Source organism: Rhinichthys klamathensis, unplaced genomic scaffold (assembly GCF_029890125.1).
Source record: "Rhinichthys klamathensis goyatoka isolate OS25496 unplaced genomic scaffold, OSU_Roscu_1.1 h1tg000209l_1, whole genome shotgun sequence".
In the NCBI taxonomy this organism is placed as follows: domain Eukaryota; kingdom Metazoa; phylum Chordata; class Actinopteri; order Cypriniformes; family Leuciscidae; genus Rhinichthys; species Rhinichthys klamathensis.
In genome coordinates this window covers 308,182-320,388 of record NW_026606734.1, presented here as the reverse complement: position 1 = coordinate 320,388, position 12,207 = coordinate 308,182, and positions in this window count along the sequence as shown.

Sequence of the window (12,207 nt, the reverse complement as noted above, 5' to 3'; positions counted from 1 at the left end):
TTATTCATTCCGGTGTAATCACAAAATAAAACACAAACGTATCCTTGCTTGATATAACTGTAACCGCTGATGAACATATTCAGTTTTGATGAGAGAAAATATGTATGAGTGATTTGACGGACGCACGGGGGTTGGATACATTTTTGTCATTGGTTGTTGCGTTAAATCTTACCCAGATACAATAGTGCTATTTTCTGATTGGCTATTGTGTAGCTCGACGAACAACACCAGAGGAAACGCGCTTGATTCATGCCGGTTCCACAGTGAGAGCGGCGCGGCCAGAGTTTTGGCCGCTGCGGCATATTAAATATATTACAAATAGTTTTTCAGCGTGAGAAATACAATGTGTGGCAGGAGAGCGTGACAAAAGACCGAAATGAGTGACTGTCACGCTCAATGCTTGACACTTGAGAGCCCTGTTGTAGAATAGAATTGCCAGACCGGTGAAGCTATTTTTACCAGTGCGTAAAAAAATTGTCTCGCGAGTTTTGCGTCATCTGATCGGCTTTTCTGGATCGGCCTTTATAGAGACCGCCGATCACACATCCCAAAGCAATTATCGTACGGTTATGAGCGGCAACCGATCAATCGGAGCACCCTTATTAATTAATACAACCTTATTTTAAAGTGTTGCAGAACAATAAATAATCAAAACATTTTTAATTGATATCTAGGGTATGTTGTAGTCCAGCTTAAAATGTAAAAGTGTTTAAGTTTGAAAATAAATAGCCTATTAAGTCTTTAAGTATTTGGTGCTGTGATAAACACCATTATGAATACAAAAATCTGAATGGCTGTTTAAAACATTTAATTACTGTTCAGAAACAGAAAGTAGCGAGGCTGCTTTGTTTACAGGGTTACCATCATTGCACTCTGCGCACGTCTCCTTCACTAGTTCTGCCATGTGCTTCTCATCCATGTTACTTATTTAAATATTCGTCTTTTAAAGTTTAATAATTATATAAGGTTGTATCACTGTTTTTTCCAGACCTCTTAAAATAAGATGTTTGTTATACCATTTGAGATAAAGACATTTTATTCGCACTCGTGCTCCTAACTACATTTTACAGTTCGCACACATCTATTTGGTCGCAAATGCGAGTAAAAAGCTTACACTGTCAAGCCCTGGTAGGCTGTCAATTGGGTGGAACGGAGCGCATTTGATCCGTGATCCGTACGGACCAGGCCCCACGGTTCGGCACACATGTGATTCGCGGATTAACTGCTAAATTTAACCATCATAGAGTGAAAGTTTATAATTTGGACGTGTTTTGTCTTGCCAAATTACACATTCAAACAACACAGCCGCAAACACACGCAGAGAGAGAGAGAGAGAGAGAGAGAGAGAGAGAGAGAGAGAGAGAGAGAGAGAGAGAGAGAGGGGCACGTTTCAAATACCGCTTGAACACTGAATTGATTCCTCTTTCGCGTTTCCTTGCCCTTGAACGGACACATAAACACAAAATTATTTCTAAATACCCGTCTCGGCAAGTATTCTCTCGTTTATGTCATAAGTGAACAGTTGAGAAAGAAAACGGATGTTTGTCAGTTGTTTCGGTCAGTATATTCGGTCTTAAAGTGACGGCACTAATATTCCTACTGTTGTCTGTGTCATTAATGTTAATAAAACAACAAAATACAGCTTTAACAAAGATGAAACTATATTTAATTTCTACAGTGAACAAATAGCGTTATTTTACTTTTAGGCTTAATTATTAATGTCTGTACCTAAAGACACTGTTACGACTTTGTAACTTTATTATGTAGTATTCATCTCTGCTTGTAATTTGTGTATTTGTTCTTATTTTATTACTGACTGTTCACTTGTTTTGAATAATGTTTTAACTTTATCAGTTAGGCTAGTAGTTCCCTTTCAAGGGAACTCGAGCTGCGTTTGAGACGCGGTGGGAACGCTCTGCGTGATTGCGTCATGAAGCACGTGTAAAATCAGTCCAATGGAAGCCCGATACGTCATGGGTGACGTCATAGACCAGGAAACTATAAAGCACCCTTGAAAACAGACCGCGCCAGCTTCTGTTGTCTTCAGCAAGCGCTCTCTGTGATTCTGTCCTTGTCTATTTATTGTTGTCTGTCCGATCATTTCATTCATATATATATATATATCTATTATGGCGAGCAAGCAAGATTTCAAACGTTGTGTTGTTCCCTGCCCTCGTTTCATCACGGGTGGGGACTCACATCAGATGTGTGTTGCTTGTTTGGGAGTGGAGCATGCCCAGTCGGTCCTCGAGGGGGCTGACTGTGAGCATTGCATGAGTTTGTCCATGAAAACTCTCCGCTCTCGCCGGGCATTCTTTGATGAGGATGGTTCGGTTCGTGTTCCCCGAGGTGCGGGTCCCGCTGCTGCCGAGGCACAGCGGCGGCGTGCATCTTGGGGTTCACAGATGGATCTAGTAGCGGGGTTTGAGACCAGGTTTCCTGGGCCGGTGTCCCAGCCCAGGAAGGAGCCCGCTCTGCGGTTTCTCCTCCCCAGGTTGAGGCACCAATGTTGCGGCTATCCAGTTCTGAGGAACTGGATGTCGTTGATATGGGGGAAGTTGAGTTTTCGTCAGCTCATTCCCCTGCTGATGAGGAGCTTATGGAGGTTTTATCTCGTGCTATTACTAAACTAAATATTGAGTGGCCAGCTGATGATATTGATGTTGAATCAAGAAAGAGTCTTCTAGATGAACGTTATTTGCCATCTAGATCACGACCTCCTCGTCGGGAACTCCCGTTTTTTCCTGATCTCCACACTGAGGTGTCCAGATCATGAAATAAACCGGCGTCTTTCAGAGTGCATAATCCTCAAACTAGCAATTACAGTAAAGTTAGAGGTATTGATCATTATGGTTATTTGACGATGCCTCGTGCGGAAGAGACGCTTGCGAGCTATCTCTCCCCCGAGTCAGCGTCATCACTGAAAGCCCCGACGTTACCCACCAGACCGTTAAAAAATACATCAGTGCGTATTCGGCAGCAGGTCAGGCCGCGGCATGCTTACATACCATGTCGATTTTACAAGCATACCAGGCTGACCTGCTGAGGGACATGGATGAATGTGAGGAAGTTAGTGCTGATACAATTCGAGAATTACGTCGCACAACAGATTTATCTCTCCGGGCCAGCAAGGAGACGGCCAAATGTGTGGGCCGTTCTATGGCAGCCCTGGTGGCCACGGAGCGTCATTTATGGTTAAATCTTTCTGAGATAAAGGATAAAGATAGATCTGTTCTTCTGGACGCACCGCTTTCTCCTACAAGTTTGTTCGGCGATGCTATAAATTGTGTTGTCGATAGGTTTCAAGAAAACAAACAACAAGCGGCTGCGTTTCAGAGGTTTCTTCCTCGCCGATCCAGTGTCCCCAAGGCTGCACGTAATATCAAGATTGAGCAGCCTCGTCCGTCTACGAGCTCTGCACATAGATTCCAGCAGAAACAGAGTGTCGCTGCTCGGGCTCCTCCACAATCCGGGGTTCCCGAGTGGCGTTCGCAGTCCAGGCCTGCTGGGGGCAGACAGGATCTGAGGACTGTCACCTCCAAGAGAGCTTGGACTAAGAAGAAGGCTTCTGAGGGTGGTCCCCTACAGGGAGGAACGATTCCGAGGAACCGTTCCTCTTTGGCGCCCCCCGGGGGGCGATGCTCCGAGGAGAGTCACAGCGTTGCCACATCGGTTGTTCCCTGCCGGTTCGCCGTTTCAGGGCACTGAGGTGTCAGCGTCCCCGTGCAATCCTCTGAGGAGGGTTGTAGAACTGTCAGTTCGGTTGTTCCGTGCCGGTTCGCCGCTTCAGGGCGCCGAAATGATTGTTCAATCAAATCCAGAGGCCAGTCTCGAGAGACTGGTTCCCTTATCAGAATTTCTGGCAGCGTGGAAACTTCTGCCAAATATTTCTTTATGGGTCCTGCACATAATAGAAAGGGGTTACAGAATTCAGTTCGGTTCTCGTCCGCCCAGATTTCAAGGGGTCCTTCCCACAGTGGTGGACTCACAGCAGGCTCTGGTTATGGAGCAGGAAGTTCTGACACTTCTCAAAAAAGGAGCTATAGAGGGGGTGCCTCCTCCCAGCAGAGAGTCAGGGTTTTACAGCCGTTACTTCATTGTTTCGAAAAAGGATGGAGGGTTGCGTCCTATTCTAGATCTGCGCCAGTTAAACAGCAGAGTTCAGAAACTCAAGTTCAGGATGCTCACACTCAAGCAAATTGTATCACAAATTCAGTCCGAGGACTGGTTTGTCACAATAGACCTGAAAGACGCGTACTTCCATGTATCTATCCATCCTCATCACAGGAAGTTCCTGAGGTTCGCTTTCGGGGGCGAAGCATACCAGTATCGGGTTCTACCGTTTGGCCTAGGTTTATCACCCTGCACCTTTACAAAATGCGTGGATGCAGCTCTGGCTCCTTTGAGACTCCAGGGCATTCGCGTGTTAAATATATCGACGATTGGTTGATTTTAGCTCAGTCAGAGCAGTTGGCAGTTCGGCATCGAGATGTCGTTCTGTCTCACATAAAGGAGTTGGGGTTACGGCTCAACACCAAGAAGAGTGTTCTCCTTCCTGCTCAGAGGACCACTTTTTTAGGTGTAATTTGGGATTCGACCACAATGCAGGCACGTCTATCTCCTGCTCGTATTTCTGCGATTCTCTTAGCCGTAAAGAATGTGAAACTAGGCCAGTCACTCACTGTGAAACAGTTTCAGAGACTGTTGGGGCTCATGGCAGCAGCGTCCAACGTGATTACTTTTGGCCTGCTGTACATGAGACCCCTGCAGTGGTGGCTCAGAACCAAGGGGTTTTCTCCGAGGGGAAATCCGTTCCGCAAGATCAAGGTCACGCGGCTATGCCTTCGTGCCTTGGTCATGTGGAAGAAACCTTGGTTCCTCGCCCAGGGCCCAGTGCTGGGGGCTTCTTGTCGACGCGTCACGCTTTCGACGGATGCTTCCCTCACGGGTTGGGGGGCGGTCATGAGTGGCCGCTCGGCACAAGGTCTTTGGCAGGACCATCATCTGTCATGGCATATAAATCGTTTGGAGATGATGGCGGTATTTCGAGCTCTCAAATATTTCCTGCCAGACCTGAGAGGCCATCATGTGCTGGTTCGTACGGACAGCACATCGGTGGTCTCCTATATCAACCATCAGGGGGGTTTGAGGTCACGTCACCTTTGCAAGCAGGCCCATCAGATCCTCCTATGGGCCCAGGGGAAGTTGCTATCTCTCAGAGCAGTGTACATTCCGGGGCGTCAGAATGTGGGAGCGGATATCCTGTCAAGGCAGGGGCTGAGGCCCGGGGAGTGGAGACTTCACCCCGAGGTGGTGGAGCTCCTGTGGGAGAGTTTTGGTCGTGCTCAGATAGACCTTTTCGCATCGTCAGATTCAACCCATTGTCCCATGTGGTTCTCCCTCACGCACCCAGCTCCTCTCGGACTGGATGCGATGGTGCAGGTGTGGCCGAGGCTGCACCTGTATGCTTTTCCCCCGATATCGTTGCTTCCGGGGGTTCTGGAGAGGGTTCGCCGGGAAGGGGCCCGTCTGCTACTAATAGCCCCTTACTGGCCGACCCGAGTTTGGTTCTCGGAATTGGTGTCTCTTCTGAACGGCTCTCCCATGGAGATTCCAATCAGGAGGGACCTGCTGTCCCAGGCAGGGGGCACGATATTTCACCCTCGGCCGGAGTTGTGGAAACTGTGGGCCTGGCCTCTGAGGGGGCCCGGCTCATAGAATCCGGTCTCTCGACTGAGGTCGTTGAGACCATTCTCCATTCCAGAGCTCCTTCCACGAGGAAACTTTATGCACTGAAATGGAAATTATTCTCCTCCTGGTGTGGGGAACGTCAGTTAGATCCTGTTAACTGCCCTGTTGGTCCAGTTCTCGATTTTCTGCAAGACCGTTTCTCTGCTGGATTATCTCCTTCCACCTTAAAAGTTTATGTGGCGGCTATATCGGCCTACCATACCCCTCTGGGGGGTACTTCTATTGGGAGAGATCCTCTGATTACTCGTTTTCTCCGTGGTACATTGAGGTTGAGACCTGCACTGCACTCTAGAGCACCGGCTTGGGATTTGGCCATTGTACTTGAGGGTCTGGCTTTGGCTCCTTTCGAGCCTATTGAAGAGGTTTCAGAAAAATTCCTCACTTTGAAAGCTTTATTTCTCCTTGCTATTTCATCTATCAAGAGAATTGGAGACTTGCATGCCCTGTCGGTTGCTCCTTCATGTCTGGAATTTGCACCTGGTATGGTGAAAGCATTTCTATACCCTAGACCGGGTTATATTCCTAAGGTCCCAGTTAATGTTGGGGGCCCAATAGTGCTGCAGGCCTTTTGTCCTCCACCTTTTAATACCCCAGATCAGGAACAACTGAACCTGTTATGTCCAGTTCGGGCATTAGATGCGTACGTTCACAGAGCTGCCCTGTGGCGTAAGTCAGAACAATTATTTGTATGTTTTGGGTCACTCAGGAGAGGGTGCCCGGCATCTAAACAGGTTATGAGCAAATGGTTGGGGGCCCAATAGTGCTGCAGGCCTTTTGTCCTCCACCTTTTAATACCCCAGATCAGGAACAACTGAACCTGTTATGTCCAGTTCGGGCATTAGATGCGTACGTTCACAGAGCTGCCCTGTGGCGTAAGTCAGAACAATTATTTGTATGTTTTGGGTCACTCAGGAGAGGGTGCCCGGCATCTAAACAGGTTATGAGCAAATGGATAGTCGAGGCTATTTCATTGGCTTATGAAGCGGCCGGTCAGCCTTCACCTATGGCTGTACGGGCCCATTCTACAAGGAGTATGGCGGCCTCTACGGCCTTAATTTCGGGGGTTTCCCTTCCTGATATTTGTAATGCGGCAGGATGGTCCTCTCCGCATACATTTGTCAGGTTTTATGACCTTGACCTCTCCACTCCAGGGGCGAGGTTGCTTGCTTCTTAGTGTGCGCAGGACTTCACATAGAACGGGCATTTGTCACTATGGCGTAGTGGGTATGGGGTTCCCACCGCGTCTCAAACGCAGCTCGAAGTTCCCTTGAAAGGGAACGTCTCAGGTTACGTATGTAACCCTGGTTCCCTGATAGGGAACGAGACGCTGCGTTCGTCTGCCATACTTCCTGCATGCCCTGATCGACTTGCTTCAGACTTTTCAGAAGCTGGCGCGGTCTGTTTTCAAGGGTGCTTTATAGTTTCCTGGTCTATGACGTCACCCATGACGTATCGGGCTTCCATTGGACTGATTTTACACGTGCTTCATGACGCAATCACGCAGAGCGTTCCCACCGCGTCTCAAACGCAGCGTCTCGTTCCCTATCAGGGAACCAGGGTTACATACTTAACCTGAGACGTTTTTGATGTGGTATCAAAGAACTTCAAGTGAGCTTTAAGTAATAAATGAAAAGCTAAGTTAATTATTTAAAGCAAATAAATTACTGAAGCACATGAAATTGCGTCAACGTAAATTCTAAACTATCAGCCATTTCAACTGAAAAATTAAGGCTGTAATACTATAATACTACAGTAATACTAGGATAAGAAATCTTTTTAATTTAATCTTTCTATCAGTTTCCAGCATTGGCTGATAAATAAATGCTTAAAACCATTTTTTATTACTATGCACTGGTAATACAGTTTTACATAATTACTTTTCAAATAAATATGCTAAATGCTTAATGGTCATTAAAAGATATTTGCACAAAATTTCCCAATAACAGTGAAAACATATTTGTCTTTGTGTGTGTTTAAGCATGCTTAATGAAGTTAACATGGAAAAATTGCCTTGCTTTTGTGGAGATTATTGTTGGAAACAAACATTTTTAAAATGAAAGTGAGCCAATGAGGGGTCCTCTGCTGCCATCTGCTGATTGTAATCGTAATTTTGTCATTCTAATATAGTTCTTTTCACAGGTTTTGTGTTTGCATTCATATGTAGACATTATAAACTCACTATTTTAACAATCACATTTAGTAAAAGTGTATCTCTTCATTTGTACTGAGCTCTCAGTTTTGACAATTGTGGCACATTATGAGTAATGTGAAACTTGAAAATGGTGTTATACAGAGGAGACTTGCAATAAATATTTTGTTACCCTTCATTTATTTCAAATATCTGTATCTATAACAAAATGTGTGTGCTTGAGTGTGTAAGCATGCTTTTTGAGTATCTAGAATTATTGTTTAAGCCTTTCTTTTCTGTGTGTTTTAGAGTATTCTTTGTCATACATATTTTATGGTGTCAGTCCTACCTTTCAGGTCGACATAAACGCTTGAACCCCACTAATTGCTGCTTGCAGCTATATTTAAATCTATAATTACAATGTTGACCCTTCCCTTACCCCTTAAACTTACTCATACCACTAAATCTAGCCTTACCCATATCAACCTCAATAACAGCAATAGTGTTTTGTAATACAAACACAATTAGTACACTGTACTTATTTTTAATGTAAGTACATAGTACAAAAGGACACCTAATGTCTATTTTCTTTTTGTGTACTACAGTATTGACTTTCCCTAGTAAAATTTTACCCACTGATGAAATCTGTATCTAAAAAACTCAGTGTGATACACAAGAGCATTCAGCTAGACAAAACTGACATTCTTGTAAGTAAGTGACATTGGTGTAGAAAACAGATGGTGTCAACTAAAAAGTAGAAAACACATACAATTTGTCTATAACAAATATTTTCCATGGAGAAAATACATCTAAACATTTTGACCAGTGTGGCTCACACAATGGCAAAAACACTTTTTATTTTGGTGGCATTGGCCAAATTACTGACACATTAACTGGGTTTTGAAGCATGAATTAAATGTTTTAGGTGAGTAACTACATTTTGCAGACATGCGATAGTTTATCTGATGCTCAATCCAAACAGTTGTGGAAGTTGCACTTACAGTTTAGAAAATGTTAAGACGGTTTCGAAAAATGTGCCTAAGCGATTGAGAAAAACTGTAATGGTTCTCACATATGATTATGTGATTGTTTTTAGTTAATTAAACAATATTAATTCAGTATTTATTAAATATAATATTTTAAACATGTTTCCTGTCAATCACAACACTGAGCAACTAAAAATAAAAAGCATTGCTTTGCATTACCTTCATCTGTGTTTCAGAGATGTGTTGGATCTTCTCCTGCAGGGAGCACAGTGTTTGTGTGGCTGAGATAGAAAAACCAGGGAAAGAGAGTGAGGGAAAAAGAAACCTTTGTAGAGCAGAGGTCAAAAGTCATGCCAATTTCTCTAATGGAAGCATAATGTATTCTTGTGGAGAACAATCAAATTCAGATAGATAAATATAGATTGATAGACAAAGATAGGGGTACATTGTGCAAAAATTAATACCTGTATTCTCTGTCTACATACAGCTGGCTCGAACAAGGGATAATGAAGAAATGACAAGCAATTCAGTCAAAATCATCATGGGACCTCTAGTGGACAAATCAAACAAACAGACCCCCTCATTCTCCAATAATAGCCTGCTCAATGGTCATGATGCACAAAGTCATTGACCTTTTGGTGAGCTGAGGCAACAAAGGGCTGAGAATGAACTGCCTCCGTCTCAGGGAAGAGTGTGGATCGGAATGTTCCACCTCGTCATAGCAAGAGATGGACCTGGCAGCTAAAGGAAAAGATACTCCAGAGTGAAGGTCTTAATGAGGTACTCATGCTAAACACTAAAATCCTGTAAGTAACATGGCACAAAAAAAAAACCTCCCCCCCTTTTTTTTTAGCTCAACCTTGAAAAAACATCCGCTTGACCCAACACTTTGAGATGCTAACCAGAAATGATCACTGACCCCCTCACACACCTGGTCAGACATCTCTTGAGATTCAGACTCTGGGGTGACGGTTGGCTCATTTGCTCCTTCTAGCATTGGCTCTTCCATCGCGGCAGGCATTGGCTCTCCGTCAGAGGTGGGCTCAGCCATCATGTCCACGCAGCGGGGTGGTGGTGTTGGGGTTGGGAGTGGGACTGAAGATGTCCTCCGTGGGGCCGTTGGAGCAGGTGTAGAAGCCTTGGGGGAATTCCCTTGGCAACAAGCAGACTGGGGGCCAGCCTGGTGGCGGTGATATCAAGCCAGGGTAAGATGTTTGATGGCCTCCGTCTGCTTTTGGACTGAAGAAAACTGCCGGGCAAAGTCCTGTAAGTGTCGTCTAAGATGCTTCCTTGCGAGATGGGGGCATCGAGAAAGTGCACTTTGTTGGCATCCTGCATCTCTGGAAGGTTCAGCCAGAGGTGCCATTCCTGGGCCACCAAGGTGGACATCGTCTAGCCGAGGGCCCGCGCGCTATTGTCCGGAGAGCAAAGTTGGTAGCTGTGCACAGTTAATGCATCAACTACGGCTCGGAACTACCCTCGTGCAGTTCTTTGAGTGCTAATAACCGTCTCCATGGTAAGCCCCGACCATTCCATCCGGTCAGGCATGGAGGACTTTTTGTCTTACATGGGGAGCTCGGTAGGTTATGACTTAGCGAGGGCAGTTGCCAAAGGGCACGCTACAGCTTGCCAGCATCTGCATCGCCAACACTCGTAACACAGTTCAGTGGTTGTGGCGCTTTCCATAGGGACCCCTAATGTCAATCAACATAACATTGAACGTGACTGACAGAAAGGGAACGTCTCGGTTACTGTCGTATCCCTCGTTATGTCCCTCCTGCTACAACATTGTACTACCCCGCTAAATGACCAGGACACAATCTTGGCTCTTCAGCACAAACATAATGAGAGGATGCATGCCACCATCTTTTATACCCATATGTTTGGGCGAGTGGCAAGGCATGCAAGTTCCACTAGCCAATTGGCCATTGGCCATTTTCCTAAAAATCACCTCTAAGTTCCTAAAACTTAAGAGGTGATTGGGGCAACCATATCACCCTGTAGCCCAAGACTGATTGCCCACTGAAGCTAAGCAGGGTTGAGCATGGTTAATACCTGGATGGGAGACCTCCTAGAAAAACTAGGTTGCTGCTGGAAGAGGTATAAGTAAGGCAACCAGGGGGTGCTCCCCCTGTGGTCTGGGTGGGTCCTTACGCCCCAGTATCTTCTATGTAAAGCGTTTTGAGTGCAGAGAAAAGCGCTATATAAACGTAACAAATTATTATTAAGTGAGACCCCTAATGTCAGTCGACATAACGTCTCCATTCCCACCATCAGGGAATTAGGGTTACAACACGTGATTGCGAATTTGCAGGTCAGAGTTCACCAAACTTGAACTTCGGAACACAGCGAAATTAGAAACTTTTCAGACACGCTTGCGGTCTGACGCATTCCCATGCGTATGAATGAGAGTCAATGGAACGAAAAGTTTTGTGACAGTCTGAACCTTTAGTCTGAACAAAAATGAGAGATGCGCTGAAAATGCAATTTCATTCTCTGAAAGTAGATGGCTTATGGAACAGCAGAAATATATTGGTTTCCCCATAAACCTCGGTAAACAAAGCAGCAATGTGCTTTTAAACACTGGGTTACTAATTGCTATTTGTTGGAACTTTGATAAACCAATTTTTATATGGCTCAATACTGAGAAAAGCATCACTGAATGTGCACTTACCTGTCACTGAGCTAGTTAAACAGCTCCATGCTTCTCAAGGGTTCATCATGCAGGGCTGACTGCATGTGATCACGATCTATATGCTCACGCTGCTTTTTTTCAGGTTTTTCCCGCTTCCTCCCCAATCAGTAGCGCTACTTTGTTCTGGCTTTGGCAGCGCATGAAGGCCAATTTTTTTAATAGCACCATGCTACTCTAACAAAATGTAATTCATGTTTAAATCAAGCACTTCCAAGGACCTATGCTTGTTTAACATATCCAGTCCTTATATCCATGTGTTTGAAATTCAAGAACTTCAAGTACATTCAAGAAGCGTGGGAACCCTGTTAGTTAAAGTTTTAAATTAAAAAATGTATTCATTTTTATTTTAGTACATCATTAAGTAAAAGTTAAACTAAATTAAAATGAGACATGTTGCCTTGGCTGTCAACAAGCTGAAATGAAGTTTGCATTTTTTTCAGTTAATGTTCATTTCAAGTAATGAAAATCTTTATGGTTTTAGTTATAATTAACTATAATAGCTTGTTTTTAAACCCACTGTGTATCTCAATTAAACTACAACAAGAATGCCACTGTTGTGTTTAATCAATGTGCCATTGATTAATGCCTAAGAATAACACCTACTCCAGCTTTTAAATAAACATTTTGGTAGCAAAACTAGCTAAATG